The following is a 19,129-nucleotide window of genomic DNA, read 5'->3' as shown; positions in this document are numbered from 1 at the left end:
ATTACAGTCATATCCTGGCATTGTCAACCTAATTAATAAAGCTTAAAGGCTGCAAGTGTGATGTCGTTGTCAACAACATCCTTGTGTATCTGGGCTGTTTGACTGGTAATTTCTTGTTGACGTCCTCTTTTTCATTTTTACAACCATTTCATTCTTTAACACACAAACATGGACACTATGGCCTGACTTTATGCATTCAAGCAAAGTTAACTGATGCTCTTTATAAACAGCTTTTGAGCATTTTGATAACCCTAAATCCTTATTTCAGTGAATCCTCAAGTGCACATATAGAACCTACAAACTCTGGGTGACTCTTTTTATGTAGAGGGACATGCTAAACAGACTGACTTTGCTTTAACTTAAATGCAATGATAATAACACAACTTAAATCGATTTCATTAGCCACATAGAAAGAATGTCTTAAACCTTTCTTTTGTAACTCAACTAGAAACCACCATATTCACCAGTCACCTTCTTCCCCTCACACCAATCAGGCTCTTGATGAGAGATTACCAAATAAGGTCTGGGCTTGACCACCATGTCTCTGTGCTCCCCCTACAAGTTTGGCAAATAGACACTAAAGTGTGTGTATCCTGCTTTGTGCCATTGTTAGCCTGCAGTTGACTCGTACATCTCAATCCTCAAAACTGGTTAAGAGAGGCTACATATCAGAGAATGGTCATAGCTTGATAAGATTTTCAGCATGTTGTCCCATGAGGAGAGGGGAGAAGAAGGGGTTCTAGCTCTAAGTAAGAGGTAGATAGGTGGAATTTCTTTAAGTGATGGGAAAAGTGGAAAAAGTTTATTCTGATTATACATGCAGTTAGCTTTGGTAAAAGCTGGTTTACTATAATAAAAAAGATCTGTTTAATTCATGCACAGGGACAATGCAATTAAACAGTTTCAATAAAGAACATAAATTATGTTGCTGCGCATAATTTATAGCTACTGCTAATTTCCCTCACTTGACCTGGTTGGGCTTTTAAGAATTGCAGAGTATCCAATACAAGACATTAAGTCACAAACAAACATATATAACTGTAACTATACAGAACTATACAGTATATGTAAAATACAATAAAATTATATCACAATACATACAGTCGAGCCAATTTAATCAGCAAATGTAAAATACAACAATTCTGAAACTGAGCACAGCTCTTGTTTGCTTTTAGCCTGCACTTGACCTTTGCTGTGAAAGATTTTAATTCCAGAATTGATTTTATTTCACTCGGTGATGTGTTCCACAGATTACAGCTCTTAATAGAGAACACTGAATTTCCTAATGTAGATCTACAACGTTGTACATCACAAATACCACTCACCATGCTTCTCGTAACCCCGAACATACAAGAGGTTCAGGAGTGAGATTATTGATGAATGTGAAAAAATAAATAAATAAATAACTTTGAGAAAAACTGACAGTGATCATAAAGATACTTAGGACTTAATATGATACTTCATACGATATATGGTACAATGTGATATAACAGAAAAGGATACAATATGATGCAAAACAGTATAATGTGGTGCCATAACATTATTGTTCAATTTAACAGGAATACATGAATACAATGGGATGCCATGTGATATGATATGTTATGACACGAAGCAATGATACTAAAAAGCGGCCATAACAGCTTTATGTAATTTATTAAAGTAATTTTACAAGTCACAATCTGGTCATCAAACTTCCTTAAACAGCCTACTCTATAAGTCTAAATGTGCTTATTAAGCTTTGCCCATTAGGCTTTTATTCTGAAGGTGATGCACAATGATTCATTATATGCATCCTAATAGTCCATTGCCTTTCCTGAATTTAAACCACAGAAGAGCTGTTTGCTTTGGACTGATTAGACCTATTGTATCCATTAACCCTTTTGATGGAGCCACGCAAACACGCCAACTGAAGTGCCACTCTGTGATGACGGCCATGTACAAACGAGATCCCGATTAATGGATCATAGAACTGTTCATTAGCACTCCACCTGCCAGAGCAGTGCTTCAACATGCAAATTGCTTGCTGTTTTTCCTCCCCTCCCAAATCACCTTTCAAGTGCTGTATGAAGTGCAGCTGCACTATTAGTAACATTTGGGTGTGAGTAACTGGATTGCAGTTGAGGTTCAGCTCAAACCCACTTCTACAGAAAAAAAGTGTTTGTTTCTGTGCATACCACAGATTTCCACTTTTAATTTTTTTCAAGCCAGCTATTTAACAGAATCTTCAATCCAAATGAAGGTGTTTAGATGTTGTTAGCTAGCAGTCAGTTTAATTATTAAACTGACCGCGAAAGGTTTTCAAAGATCGAGTCATGACAGTCCAAGGATCAGATTAAGAGAAATTGTCTCTCATAATACCTCCTACTAGTTCTCCAACCTGGACCCTTGAAATACTGAAATACATGGGCACAAGTCAAGCATACCATTTACGTCAGTGGGAATGACATTTACTTGAAACAGCTGCACCAACACTTGACAGCAGTTTGTTTTAAAGGGGTTACTATTCATCGAGATAAATAATTACTAAAAACCTTGAAGTTTCTTTGGAAATAACAAAATATAATTCCTTGTGGGTGTGAATGTACTTGGCAATTAAACCCTATCTTGATTCTGATTACCCCACATTGTGTCCCTTGCCAAACCTGGTCTGTGATTAAATGAGTTGCACAGTTTCCAAGCTATTAGCCCTCATACAAATATAAATGTCAGTTAATGACATCACTTAAACAACAAAGCATTCTTTTTCACTTCAAACCATGTCGACATAACATTTCAATTCTTTGAGGGTGAGTTTGTTCCAGACTGATGAGTTAAGCCATGAAATGTATGCTGATGACAGGCCCTTTTATCTATTCCATTCAAACCAATTCTATCATATCAGATATGAAGAGCAGTATAAGTAGATGATTAAACACAATCGTCATAAATTAGCTGTCAGAATAGAAAACGAGCATGAATGATAACAGTACTGTAATATTCCAGTGTTTCTATCATCTCTTACCTCAGGACCACCAGTTTACCAACATATACAGTGTGGCAATACTGATTTAACTCTTCAAAAGAAGGGACTCATCACAATGTAATCCACAGAATACATGCTGACACTAGTTTTCTTAATTAATCCTTAAATCTGTTGTGGACCAGACGACTTTCTGGAATACCCTACAGTAATGCTGCCAATTGGGTTCCTTCAGGTATATTTCTATCTATGCGGGAGTGATGGAAAAGGCTCCATGGGGGTTTGAGGAGATTAGGTGGTTTCCTAGATTAGGGTTGACGGGGCGCCACAGCTCATCTCTCTCCCCCCCACCTCCGCCCTGAGTATTTACACAGCACTGGGCTTGCCCACAGGTGGCTAATATGCCGTTAGCTGGGCTTCCGTCACCCGCAATACGGCTTGTGTACACGTGTGTGTATGTGTGTAAAGAGAAAAGAGTGATAGATAGGGAAGCGAAAAGGTGCTGAGAGGCTGCTGGATAATCAATCACACAAACACAACAAGAATGTTAGAAGTGTGCACACAGATGTGCTCCCGCTGCAATATCACACAGAGGAATGTATATACAAATACACGCACAAAGGGGTCAGTGCGTCTTTACTGCTGCTATTCAGCGTGACTAAATTGTTCATGTGTTTCTCTCCTCTGAATGCTTGCAGGTGGTGTGAAAGGAAAAGAAGTCAAACAGCTGCTGTGTAAAAAAGTCTGCACATAGGTTCTAGTCGGCACAGGTATGTCAAGATGTTTTGATAAGATAGCATTACTGACAAGGAGTCACTAATATATGTTTGATCAAAGATAAAACTCTTTAGTCAATACAGAGCAGATGTCTAGTTCCAGGAAATATTTGACCATGAGCATAATTGTAGAGAATTTAAAAAACTTCAATTCCTTATGGGGTTAGCCTTACAAAAGATTCTGGGAGAAGTATAAGTCCAAGATTCTTTTATGATGTATAGTCTTTACTTTATTCGTACACGGGGCAATCATTCACAGGAGCCATGCCTCAAAGCGGGGCATTTCTAAATAAAAATATAATAAAAGTGTCAAAGCACAGTTTCCAATTAATTACACACCATCACAGCAAAGTGCAGATACTGTACAGTTGTTGGCAGAGGTGCCTTGCAGGTACAATGTGGCCTACATTTGTTCCATTCTGTTCATACATCTTTATTTCCAACAGCAGGTAGGTTACAGAAGGTTAGAAATGGATTTAGAAGGCACATCAAATCAGGATTGTGACTCTTCCAGTTATTTAACGCTTATCTGTTGTTTTTAGTTCATTTTATGACATCATTCATTTTGTTTAAAGCAGACGAATGTACCGTACTCTACTCCCTCCAAAAAAAGTTTTCTGAGTAGGCAAAGACATTGTGAGAAAAGAGTCTGACTCTCTCTGTGTGGGATTTACGAGCTGAGCTGCCAGGAGGAAAGTGAAGATATACTTTAAGTCGACCTCCCTAATGGAATGGGGGGGGGGGGGGGTTATACAGATCATTTGAAGAGAGTGTATGTTAATCCTACATGGTTGTAATCAGGTTTTTCTGTTGAACAAACCTTTTGGTGTCAATATGCAGAACACACAGAGCATTGTCCAAGTCCAGGTAAGACCGCAAAATTCGTTCGCCAACCATCAGTTTTATCTGAGCTCTTTGTTTGTGTTGACTAAAATACATTGTTCTTGTGTTTGCTGTGCATTGCCTTAGTTGATGAATCATAATTTACGGCACAGACTAATTTGAATGTTAAGTACAGTATGTGGATCATGAAGGTAAGTGCATCTTTTTCTGCATCATAGTGTGTGACAACTGCACAACTGTATGTGAATGTGCAAATCTGCAACAGGCATTTTTTTTTCAGAACACTGCAGAAAAAAAAATATAAAAATATATATGTGTTTCATGTTGCCATTGTGGTCCAGTAATGGGGTTTTTTTTGTATGTTTTTTCGTCTCTTGGGGGCCTGTTCATATAAGCAATTAATTTTATCATGTGTATTTATGTCAAGTAGAAAGCATTGTTATTCATCATTCTGAGTAAGTGTTGCTTCTGGTTCACTTGCCGTTTTAATCCATTACAAAGTGAACGTGCTACTGGAGGAGATGAAAGCAAAGGGAAAGCTGTAGTGTGTGTGTGTGTGTGTGTGTGTGTGTGTGTGTGTATACAACAGCAAAAAGGGGGGGAAAGTGTGGATGGAAATTACATCAGGTGTTTTAAGCTTACATATGGCAAAACTCGGCTGCTTCTAAAGAGTGAAAGGGACATGTTTGCAGGAAGAGCACTCGTCACTTAGTCATCTTTTCTTGATATAGATCCCCCAAAGTGAGAGGACCAAACTATTGAATTAGCACCTTACAGTATAGGTCAGAGTTGTTGAAGACTTGTAGACCTCAACTGACCGTGTAATCAGCAAACAAATGAGTTCAATATAGCGAATGATGCTGCAAATATCGAGTATATGAAAGCCATTTCCAAGGCAATGTCCCTTTAGACACAGCTGCAAAAGCAAGGATTACTGAATATTAAACGCATCCTTGCCTTCTTCATGTTCACTGTGTGGGAGGAAATATCTGATGCATTATCAACTGTATTCAGTCCTCGGTTCACTATTCTTTAGAGAGAACAAGCCATGAGAGGTGTCCAGGAAAATGTAGATGACTTGCATTTTAGTGGTAAGAATTCAGTGGCATAGGCAGGCAGAGTGGTTCGCTGAGTAGGAGTTATAAGTGTGGGTTTGTATTATTGTGGAATCAAGTCCAGTTTGTTGTTCTATTTGTTTTTTCCAGAAGCTTTTCACTAACTTTGTTGGAGGAAGCAGGCGCACAAGAAGAACACAAGGGCTCAAAGGTCCCCATGCCTTTGCTCCGTTGAGGTGTCTGTTAGCAGGAATGCCTTCCAGCCAATCATAATTCTGCTGCTGACCCTGACATCCATATGTAAGCAGAATTTTCTCCGCATACAAACGGATAATGAAAACAAATGTATATCACTTATATAAAGGATCCAAATTGCTTTAAGGATTTGTTTGTCTCATTGGGTGACATTAAACATTCTCATTATATATGCATTATTAGCATGCTATAGGATAGGCTATTATGTATGCATGCCACAATTTGCATAATTCCCTCTAACTGTCTGCTGTTATGTTTGCTAATGAATTTACAGTGAATGAGTTCATTATCCAGAGCCTCCATGACCAAAGGGCCATTAATTTCTCAGTTAAGTGGGAAAACATGGTTCCAAAGCTGCAATTGAGAAGAAGCTGAAAGAAAAAGGGCCAATAAAGGTTCAACATGTTGTAAGACAAACCAGTCACCAAGGCAGCTTAAAGGCATTGTATATACTGTTCATAGAAACAATGCAAACTGCACTATCTTTGTCTGTTTGTTTTTTTACTATCACTGGCTATTTGGTTCAATTCATTTGTTTTGCAAGATCATTTGAACTGTTTGAATTTTATTGGGAAAACTGGTCTTTCAGTAGCCGAGGTATCTTTGCCTTTACTCTACAAAAACAAAATGTCAGAAAACATGCAAATTAGCCAAATAGCACGTTTTTAGGACTTTGGTTTAGGGATCAAAATAAACCTTTTCCCTCCACTATTGTGGGCAAAATGTACAACTCAAATGTTGTTTTTTTTACTTTTATGTTCAAAAAATATCAAAATTGTTCTCACCTGAAATATCACTGATTAATACTGCACGTAAATAACATTTCTTAAGAACTGTGAGCTGCACATTCAATGGTTCTAATTTTAAACAGCATCCTCTGGTGTCAGAGATATAACTAATCGTGAGAACTTACCCATCTGACAACATGCCCCTCTCTACCCTACATTTATGAATGACCCTCGTGCTAAAGAAAATTAAAACAAAAGAGCCAACGGTAGAGCCATCCCTCCCGCCAGAGAACATCCATGTCACAGATGAGGCTGACCCTCCAGTCAAAGAAACATCTGAAACATATCTGGACAAACACGAGACAGCCCAAGAAACAGCAGAGACAGTCCAGGAAACTGCTGAGATGGTCCAGGACGCTCCTGAACTGATCCATGAAACCACAGAGACAGAGCGGACACCTGCAATGTCCCAAGAAGCTCCTGCGGTCGAGCATGTCTGGTGGTGGAGGAAATTCAAAAAGGCATGCACTCCCAAACATCTCCGCAAATACAAGCACCTGCAAATGGTGCAGAAGAGGGAGTGACAAGCCCCTTCCATGCTCCTTACCACCACCTTTCCTGAAATCACACGCTGTGTTTTCTACGGGATGCTCCGGATTCTCCCACATATTAATAAATTAAAACAATTTGATTTGACAAAAAAATATTTGAAGTTCAACAACTACATGAATGTTAATTGAATAAATTCTTGAAATAAGTACATATTTTCTGTGTAATTGAAATTCTGAAGACTTTTGTGTTCTTCATGCTTTGTTCAAAGTGAGAGTGTTATATTATGTATTAAGGTAATGCCACTGCAATAGCCGACTAGAAAAAAACATTGGCCTCCATGCACCCAAAATGTCCCTATTTATAAGCAAACACACAAAGGCTGTCTTTAAAAAGCATACACAAGATTACACACCCTGCACTTTTAACAGCAAGACACAGCAAACTGCTTTTACAAATACAACAAGACATGGATAAAAATGGCTTGATTAGTTGAATGTCTGAGGCTGTGCATAAATGTGGAGGAGGGGGATGAAGGGACGGCAAAGCAGATGTGCAGGAAACCATGTTAAGAAGGAGAATAATGTGGTTGCAGCTGAATTAGCAGCCAACAGCAGCGGGGACTCAGCATGCTGGTTGAGGCATGGAGGTCTGATAACTTGAATTTACAGATGAGACCCTACACCAGACTGTCATGTCACTACCTGATCTGATCCATGAAACCACGGAGCCAGAGACAGAGCGGACACCTGCAATGTCCCAAGAAGCTCCTGTGGTCGAGCATGTCTCGTGGTGGAGGAAATACAAAAAGGCGTGCACTCCCAAACATCTCCGCAAACACAAGCACCTGCAGAAGTGGGAGTGACAAGCCCCTTCCATAGCTCCTTACAACCAAGACCAGCCCTTTCCATGCCCTTTACCACCACCTTTCCTGAAGTTTCTCCCACATATTGATAAATTAAAACAATTTGATTTGACAAAAAAATTATTGAAGTTCAACAAATACATGGTCAATTGAATAAATTCTTGAAATAAATACATGTTTTCTGTGTAATTGGATTTATGAAGACTTATGTTAAGTATTCTTCATGCTTTGTTCAAAGTGAGAGTGTTATAGTATGTTTTTATTAATGGATTAATGTAAGATGAAAAAAAGGTGAAGGTCAACAGCTCTCTTTCTGCTTTCATAATGCAGGTAATGGCACTGCATTATCCGACCAGAAAAACATTGGCCTCCATGTACCCAAAATGTCCCTATTTATAAGCAAACACACAAAGGCTGTCTTTAAAAAGCATACACAAGATTACACACCCTGCACTTTTAACAGCAAGACACAGCAAACTGCTTTCACAAATGCAACAAGACATGGATAAAAATGGCTTGATTAGCTGAATGTCTGAGGCTGTGCATAAATGTGGAGGAGGGGGATGAAGGGACGGCAAAGCAGATGTGCAGGAAACCATGTTAAGAAGGAGAATAATGTGGTTGCAGCTGAATTAGCAGCCAACAGCAGCGGGGACTCAGCATGCTGGTTGAGGCATGGAGGTCTGATAACTTGAATTTACAGATGAGACCCTACACCAGACTGTCTCGTATACCAATAAATCCACATGACAATGATAGACTAGCAAGTGCCAACTTAATTCCACACTTTTTGGAAGACTTTGAGTAAACAGTCGTCTATATTAGATCACATGTCTCATACTAGCACGTATGATAACAATGTTCATTGTCTCCCATCCTCTTGGTTTTGCGTTATAGTGATGCATTACAAAGCTATTAATGTTTGACAGCATATTGCACATGGTGAGAAACCTAATCGCTTGTCAACATACTTATGCATTCAAACACACATCATCAAACAGTATGAGTATTGATTGAGCCAGCTTGTGCAGAAGTATTCATGTGCTGAGTAATAAATGGAATCAAGTCTACTTTCCAAGTCCAAGGACATCCAATGAAAAGAAAGCATGCTATTGTAAAATTGGCATTTTTGAAGGAAAAGAGGAGAGAAATAAAAAAGATAAATCGTCCTCTCTCTGACCTACAGCTCTCCTACTTTGAAATGATATGAAGTGAAAAGCTACTGACATTTTCCCTGAAAACTGAAAAAAAAAATTGAAAAAGTTTTCATGATAAGAATATCCTGAATGTCCAGCAACTATCACCCACCAAACCTGGATCTTTTCTTAAAATACGACCTATCTCGCTCCATGCAGAGTTTCACATCTGATTTTTAGTTTTTAAACATACACACACCCTCGGTATTTACAACCTACATGCCCTTGCTCTCCGTGTGTTCATTGTACACTCAGCTTGCACTGTTACCTCCATGTTACTCTCCAACCCATTAGGAAGTATTCAAGTCATGTTCAGTTTCTTGCTTTTTGTTACAGATAACACAGCATAGCATCATCTTTGTGTTTCTTTGACCGAAGATCAGCTTGAAGTCTTAAATGCTGCTCCTTCGCAGTTACACCTTGCAAGCAGATGTTGCTCTAGGTGTAAATGAGTGAAATGGGGAGGGGTTTAGTGTAGTTCTACAATGCCAGTGCTATATTTGGCTGGCAACCATGTTCTAACAACAGGCCTAGATAATCAGGAAGAGCGATGATGGTAATAATCATTACTGGGCTGCTTGATGGGCCCCACAGTGACACTTGTTTACAGTTATTAGTCAGCGCTCTATGTCAAGCTGCGTGGAGCATATGATACTGTATGTGTGAGTGTTAGGAAAGGAGATAAACGGAGTGGAAGGAGTTAACTGTTACCTGAATGCCACTTTTGGATTAGAGTGTCCGAATGGTTTATGTACCAGTAAGACTGTTTTAACATGTGTGGACCAATTGTTTTTTTTTGTTTTTTTTATGTAATGGTATCCTTAATGTATGTGTATGAATGCATTTGTGTGTCAGTTAAAGTATGTTTTCAAAGCTCTGTTTCTGCTCAGTATCAATCTGCAGCGAAGCCATCCATCAATCTGTCGACTCCCCGGCCCAACGTATCACCTTTCCTCTTTTCCTCTTGCATTCCTCCCATCCTTCCCTTTTATCTCACACCTCACTCTCTCTCTCACCAAGCGCCCCCTTATCCTACTTTATCCCTGTCACCTACTCACGGTCCCATTTTTGGCGTTCCAATACCATGTGTTTGCTGGGGGATAGAAAGTTCTTTTTTTGCAAAGTAATTTTTCAGGCTAAAAATAATCACAGCATTAATAAACACATGTTGTCAGTTAGTTGTGGATGTAATGAAGGAAGTTTAGCAAATTGCTGTGCTCTGTGATAACTGCTTGATGGGTCCCAATTGCTGATTATCATAAACAGATAAACATACATAGACTGATATTGTGCATTTGTATGAGTTGAATAAGAAATGTGTGAATGGACAGACTTGTACAGACTGGGCCTTGGGGCACAACAACAAAATGAATATATGTTATGTAAACTTTGGATTTTTGGGGAGTTAGAAAGAATCACATTCTTCACAATGTTAACCTTAAAATATACTCCAATGTTAGAGCTACAGGATCCCCCTACTGCTTTATACACACACACACATACTGTAGACACACAAGACCTTTTCATCCAGCTAAGGCCATTTCCTCCATTCCTGGGGGCACACACTGGAAGGAACTAGCTGAGCTCAGTGTAATTGTAGCGCCCTTGATCAATGCTGATTTGCTTCTATGGCTGCTGTCTCTCACTTTCTCTCTCAATCTCTCTCCCTATGCCCCACCACAACTCCAGCTAGCCATGCATCATTCATAAGGAGTATAAAGAAAGGCTCAGCAACTCTGTGGGCATCTAACCTCCAGGCCAAGGCTGGGCCCCTGGTGCCCTTTGTGAGTTATGTTCTGTCTTGCCTGTCTGAAAATGTGACAAGGTGTTTGGCTGCCGGATAGATGTGTCATCAGTGGCAGCAGACTTTAACTGTTAAAAGACGAGCACAAAGTGACTCATGTCGGACAGAGGATCATATTATGACATGGATAAATCTACACAACAATGACTAATTAGAGAAGATGAGAATGCCCCTCTTTACTTTTCCTAAATATTGCTGTAAATGCCATTACATTGTTCAAACCTGGGTAAATCATGTTATACCACAGACTAATAACTGGACACACTAGGACATGTGTGGCCGTTGAAGAAAATAGTACTCTGGATAACAGATGTTCTGCCATTAATTTGAAAAGCAGTGTGTACAGTTAGCCCATAGTTTTCTGTTTTTGGGCTGAAAAGTCTTCAATGAAACACAAAATGTTTGGATTTTAAAAAAAAATCTGTTTTTAAGACTTCTGATGGTAATCACTTAAAACAACAGTAAGAAGAAATGCAAACTAATCCAGAAACCTCATCAGCTTGACCTCTGATTCACGCAGTGTTGTGCATACATTTTAATCCAAGGCACACTGGTCGGGGCGGCGGTGACTCAGTTGGTCATGTGTAAATGGGTTTAGTTCCTTCTGATGGTCACTTTACATAGCAGCCTGTGCCATCAGTGTGCAAATCGGTAGGTGTGAGTTGCAGTGTATTCAGAGGACTAGAAAAGCGCTAAACAAGCTCAAATCCATTTATCATCTACATACTAACATCATCTGAGGGATGCTAGCACAGGAAAATCTGAAGAAATTATATGAACACAGTTTACCCTTAAAGTGAGGAACATATGTTTTGTATTTAAAGTCAAGCTTTGATAGCCATATGTACCTCAGAGCGATACTGCAGAGTTTGATGTTAGGGGATATAAAGAAGAGACTGTTAGAGGTGTGTTTCCGTTAAGATAAAAAGTTCTTTCCCCTGCATTAGAAGTTACTGTCTTCTGTTTTAAACAAGGTCAGTCTTTTGACAAGACATTTAGTTTCAGCAGTGATATTTGAATCACTGGTTTATTCTTGCTAGATGGCGGACACAGCTGCAGGATATCACAGGTTAAAGGCAATACTTAAACCCCAATTTCACCAAAACTACTGTTCATGTACTGTTTTTTGTTCAGATGCAAAATTAGCATTTTGTACTCTTCAATGCTCCTATTTAACCAACCCAGCACCTCTGATCTGCATACAAATTTGTACAATAAAAAGACAGAATTCATAAAAATTAGTGTAACCAAAAGTGGAAAGAAATAAGATTTGTTCCACACCTTCCACGTCAGGAAAAACAAATCATCTCCCTTTGATCTCTGCATCCCAAGGCCATGAAAGTCAAGGTTGCAAATTAATATCTCATTAGCCCATCGCACCACTATGCAAGAAATCACTATCTTGCTCCCGTTACTCTTTTTCCTGTTCCTCATCTCACCCACAAGACTAACACATTAAAGTAAAAGTATGCCGGGGAGATTGGTAATCAGGGAGGCATTATGTAAATAACTTCTTCTGCTGCTGTTTCTGAGCCACATGGATTTAAACTTTCCTGCTGTTCTTTCGCTTCGGCCTTCACTGGCGTGTGTTCATTAGTTAGGCAAGCGCGGCAAATGAGGTAATGGCAGGGAGGCAACGTGGCACCTGCAGCATCAGTTGACGGTTTTTCGAATGTAGTCAAGATAACAAGGCGGCGCTGTGAGGCACTGTGTGACAACGTCTTTTATGGTCGTGGCGCTTCCACTGGCCGACAGTTGAAAAGCTGGCATGAAGCGTGTTGTTTGTGTGTGGGTGGGTGGGTGGCTGGAAGGGTGGACTGATGTGTGCATGCATCTGCCAGCCCGGAAAAAGGGGTGGGGATGGGGGATCATAAAAGAAAAACATTCCCATAAAGATAGGGCACAAGACAATACAGTTGCTACACACGCACACACAGGCATTGTGGCACTGAATGTACCGCCCTCTCTTCCCTGGGTCTCCCTTCCCTTGCCTCCTCCATCGCCTCATGTCTTCTTTGATCACTGCCCTTTTCTTTTTACAGGCCTCAATCCTTTTGTGCTCCTTCCCTTCTCTCCCCTCCCTGGGTATCACCTCGACTTTGATCTGCATCACAGACCTGCACATCCCTTTCCTCCTTTCTTGTTCCGCCTTTGCCGTTTCACTGTCTTACTCTCCCGTGCATCTCATGAGCTTTGTTCCTCTGTTCTTCCCATTGCTTACTAGCTTATTTTCCCTCACACTAGCACATACCTTATTTAGCCTACCAAGATCACCTGGTGTTGCCTTGCTCATTATATCCTTAACACAAAGGTTCGGACCCAATTAGGATTTGAAATGATCCTCAAATGTCCCCTTACACTGAAAAAGCCCAGAATAACCCCCACTATTAAACACCAACAACTTTTTCTTGGTCTTTTATTCTTTGTCTTGTGTTTGATTTGGAGTAAACAATAACTGGACAAACAAGACAGCAGGACTGTACAGATCTGTCAATGCTTCAGCATGACTTTCCCATGGCAGTGGTTAATTGAAGACTTGAAAGAAATAAAGATTTAAGATGGAAGAGGGAAGGACAATGGTGAATGGCAGGAGTAACGCAGGCCCCTGTATCTTCCATCACTCCTCCTGCCTCCCCATGTCATTCAAAGGAGGCAGTAGCCATGGTAACGAGGACAAAGAAGGGCACAAGTGAGAAGAAAGTGTAAAAGAGAAGAGCCTGCAAAAGTGAAGAGGGAGGGAAAAGGCTGTGAAAAACAGAGTACTATTGATGGAGAGGAATGTGAGATGGAGAAAGAGGACAGAGAGAGAGAGAGCGTATACAGGAAAGGCGTGAACAAGCAGAGGCAGGACGCAGACAGGTCATCTCCACTGAGGTCTGACCCCGAGTCAATGGCAGGTCCTTCCTGCTGTGTGGAGATGTGAGCCCCGCGAGGACAGCGACATTTACAGGCATCACGTCTCAAGGGAAGCAATTTCACAGACACCGTGTACTGCCGCAAGAACTTCCATTTAGCAAATTTGGCTCTCCGGGATCATAAAACCTCAGGGCCATTTACTACCTTCATGCCCTTTGTTTTTCTGTTGATTTCAATCCGTGTTCATCACCTTGACCTGTCCTTGTTGTGATAGGTCAGTTCTCTCTGTGTGTGTTTGCTGTAAAGTCTTCCAAAGTTGCACTGCATCAAGTTCTGTGATCACAGATCCTTTTGTGTCTTTATCCCCTTGCACATTGCTCGACATTGCTTGAAGAAAGACACTTAAAGCAGGACCAACTGCTCGTGTGCATGGCAGTCTCAGAGGGATCCTCTTCTCTAATGTTTTCCCCATAGGCACACCTTGGGGAGATTCAAACTCCAAGGAAGCTCATAACACACACAAACATACCTGGTTCTGACAGTGGCAGTCCACAACCAAATACTACAGTGTAGTAAACACTGCCTAGACAGAGCAGCAAAGTTGGGAAAATAGTTACTCAAGCCTTTTGGCAACCTCTGAGGGCTGGAAATGTCAGGGGCAAACTTGTACTTCTTAAGTTGCTGGTTCAGCTCGACTTACATTAAGGCTAAAGGGGCTTCTACAGTTGTTGTCACTGCTTCTTCATTAGGAGAACATCAAGTTTAAAAAAGAAGAAGCAAACAACCACGAGCAAAGATCTAAAGTTATTGCTTATACCTTGCGTACCTTTGGAAATTTGGTGTGCTTAATTGAATTATTGTTGCCTATTTTGCATTCATTTGGCCAACACAATTGAACATATTAAGTGGTAGAATATGCAAATTTCTAATTCAGAAACAATTTGCAGGAAACATTTCTACTTTTTTTCTTGTTGAACCAACACTATTGTCTCACTAATTGGTCAACAAGCACATGCTGTATGAGGCAATTATCCCTTACTGACTTGAAGGTAATTAACCACATTATTTATTTCGAGACTTGTGTGACTGGTTTTAATGTTGGTCTACATGGAAACACAGTGGGCTGAAATACTACATACTTACTTGCCATGTTATTTCTATGTGTAGCTTTTAGCAACGTTTGAATTTGTTTTGCTTTTCCAGGAAGCCTTTTATTAAATTTGGCCAGATGTGCCTTTTGGCTGACTCTGGTGTAGTTACAGAAATGTTTTTTTTTTTTAGTATGCATTGTCCCCTTAAAATAAAAAATACAGTAACATAATAATAATAAAAAAAGTTAGTTATCTTCCTCTGCAAATGTGTTCTTAGAAACCTTTGTAGTAAATGCTATAAAGTCTGGTTAGGATGTTTTCTACTAACTTGTTATGTAGCTATTATTTGTCCCTTTCAAGACTTTTTGTTTACAGAGGAAAAATACAAATCAAGTCATCATTACTTATATTTAATGACTCTCTGTCATCTAATGGGGTCATCCCCCCTGAAATCTGAAACCAGATTTATATCCTGCAGTTAATATTGGTCAAGAAAGGGTAATTTCAGCAACAGTTTTGTTTTTAATGTTCTAAAGGAAAAGCTCATGCTGGGTAAAATGTGTGGGTAAGCTCTAACAAGCTATTGTCTTTAAGATCAGAGAGGCCAAATTTAAGGTGAACTCTCATTAGGGAGAGACAGAACTGCTCTAGGCTTCCATTAGCTGCAAGTCTACCCTCATGTTGGAATACACTGCTGGATCCTCGCCTGAGGTTTCACTCTAATCTAAACAGTCTGTTCGATTGTTAGAATAATATGGTAGAAGCCTTCAGACACAACTCTTCCTGCTGAGCTTATTTTTCCATTTAAAATCGGCAACCATATACTCAATTTAACCAACATGTAGTCAAAGAAAGATACCCTACATCCCTACAGAAACTTAAAGTGACGCTCAAAGGGCAATAAAAGAGAAGAAATAATGAAAGATGCTCTTAGCTCTTGAATTAACAGAGGACGTTAAAATAAAGGCAGATGGACTTTTAACATTATATTGTCCAGACCATCAACAATTATTTCCCTCAATAACCTAAGTTGTTTAAGAAGTAACGATTGCATCACAGGGTGGCGCTAAAAATGTGAGTGCTCTGTCCATGCCTCTGTTCCCGTTGCATCGCTTGATCTGCTCCACCCAAACGTCTGTCAATAAGACTCTGACTTTCACTTTTTATATCATTAGACTAAAGGCTGGTTCACACGGCAGGATAATTAGGCGGATATCGGCCCCGATTCTCCCCTCCTGATAATCTTAAGGACGCCCCGATCATCAATAAGATAATCTTATAAAATAATCCGTCTGATCGGGAGGAAGTTGGGACCGTTTGAATGTTTGATCTCTGTTTTGGTCTCTTTTTCGAGATTTCCGGTCTGATCGGGGGACGTTCGTGAGTGAAATCGGTTCGTGTGTGGTGTGTTGATGTTGCCATGTGGCCGCACACCACACACTGTATGACCAAAACTGTGAAACCTCTGATTATATATGTGTGTGGTCTCTAAAGTTTGAGAAATCGGCCGACAATTTTAAAATCCTGCCTGTGTGAACCAGCCTTTAGCTGACTAACCTGAAATTGAGTTTAATTCAAGATGCTGTCACGTTAACAGACTGCCTCGGAATATGTCAAGTTAGCTTTGCATGAAGTAGACTTGTTTGATGTAGAATAGAACAGTTTCCTTAGAGACTCAAAAGTCGAGTATGCTGAAAATAAACAGAGTCTGACATGCTGGTGTTGTGTACCTTGCCTCCTCCCTCTCACTTTGTCCCTCCATCTCTCCCTCCTGTTTTACCCTCATAAAACGGTTTGATTGACCCAACCCAGGAGTTCACAAACATGCCCATGAAACTGGCCATCTGTTCCAGGCGCAGCTTGTGTGAAAAATACAGAAATAAACGGTTGCGTGCATTTGTGTCTGTGTGTGCGTGAGTGTGTGCGTGTACCTGTCTGTAAAAAAAAAAAAAAAAAAGAGTAAGGAAGGGGGGAAGAATAGCCTCTGCACCTCAAACATGCACGTGGCCATGTTTAAAATGCAGCAGACAATGTGCTTTGCTCTCTAAGAAATTGGTTCAGTGGATTCAGCTGTTTGGCCGTGGAGACATTTTCAATCAAGACGGCATGAAATGTCACAAATCCCTCCTTATGAATAAACTCTGTCAAATTAAAAACCGTCAGCTAAAACTTCTTTAAAAAGTCACAAATAATTTGCAAAAAAAAAGGCATCAACCCCTTCTCAAACCATTCATCTACAAGGCTCAATGTTTAACCACTACTCCAGATATGATGGCCAACACACTGACAGGTTTGTGTAGCTGCTGCTGTCCTGAACCTTTGTGACCCCCCCAAAAAAAACTCTAAATAACATGTAGGTTTGCAGCCCAGAGTACAGGAAGCGGATTATGACAAGTAGAGGCCATGATTAAGCTTACCACGACCAAGACCACACACACACACACACACACACACACACAAACAGGTTACACCACTACATGCCTAGGCACTCAGTGCAGCATGATGCTTGAAGGGCCTGTCAGAAACTTGCTTGCCAGTTCACTGCTGCCGTCCCTCCTTCCCGGGTCTTAATCCTCTCCTCCTCATTTTGATGTAGCAGGACTTTGGGTTCTTCCTATAATTGGACCGCACTGGCTCTGGGCAAGGTGTGTGTGTCCATGCATGACTTTGTGTGTATTATTCTGGATGTGTGTGTGTATATGGATGCTGGTACGCGCATACTCAAAGACGACCTTGTGAGATTACTAGCCTTTGCAGGAAATATTAAAGCATTAGTGTGAGGTAAAGTTTGAGCAATAAGTTTAGCAGGTTTTAAAAACGTGTTTCTTTTAGTTTGCATTTTTATTGTTTAAGTAGTTGCCACTTTATGATTTGCTGTTCATTTAAAATACACCAAATACAAGCATAGCTACTAAATATTTATATATATATATATATATATATATATATATATATATATATATATAGCTCAGCCACGGCCATAACTATGAATAAATCTAATCCCCTCTTTTTCTGCGTGACACCCAGGACTGAACTGCAGGTTTGTGAACTTCTGCTTTGCCTTCATTTCTTAACACCAAAGGTCGCCACATGGCAGCAAGTCATACTGGGTGTTATCTTGAACAAGCAATGTAGAAAAGTTTTACCAATTGCATCACGTTTACTATTATTTACTATGTTTAATCGACATCTTGAGCACATTTACTCTTTAAACATCACTCTTTATTTTTCAAGTGCCTTGAATTCAGAAAAGCTCTAAAGTCTCACATTCTTTGGTTGTTTGGCACGGCGCTTCACTTTTGTCTGTTTGTTTCTCTGCAAGGCTACCCTCTGCCTAAAAACAGCTCATTGTTATTGAAGGTGCTCTGTGGAGTACGTGAGGAGGCAAAGGTTTTTTGAGTCCATTCTTTGAATCATCATCACCATCATCATCAAGTGCTAACAAACCAATGAAGTGGATTTTCTTCTTCATTTGATAAGCATACAAACATGTTGAACCTGTTTTTTTTCACTAATTTTTACTAGCTGAAGTGTATTTTTTTTTTACCATGTGTCAATTGAATCCATTGAAACCATTGCTTGAGAGCATAAGCGAGACTGTATAACATGACCTGCATGCATGTGTATATGTCTTTAAGAATGCATAACAAAGCCAACATCAAACAAAGTCATGTTTTCATGGAACTGTGCAAAACTCCACACAAATCTACTGCTCAAAACTTTGCTTTCTGTAAGTTTTGCTTTATTTCTTCAATTCTCTGCATTTATGCACTTATTGCATTATTTCTCAATATTTCCATCTTATTTTATTTACCTATTTGTTTGTCTTATATGTCTTACTGCTATATGGTGTGTAAGCGTATCTTTATCAATTATTTTCCATTCCAACATTTTGTGCATGCTCAGAAAATGTAGTAGTTAGTTTTACGAAGATTTAAATCATTACATGTTTGAACAGGGAGACTGTTGCTTCTTGAAACCCAGCTACTCTGTGTCAACAACCAACTTCCATAAATGGTTATTTTGTTAACATAGAGACATGTCTCTGAATCATACAAATTCTGCATATTCCAGCTACCATTCTGTCCTGTTAAATTTACAGATAAATAAACGTGTCCTTTGCATTGATTCACTGAAGCGTCTCTGCCTCTG

The sequence above is a fragment of the Symphodus melops genome (genome assembly GCF_947650265.1).
Source record: "Symphodus melops genome assembly, chromosome: 8".
In the NCBI taxonomy this organism is placed as follows: domain Eukaryota; kingdom Metazoa; phylum Chordata; class Actinopteri; order Labriformes; family Labridae; genus Symphodus; species Symphodus melops.
Note: the sequence above shows the minus strand (reverse complement) of the source record.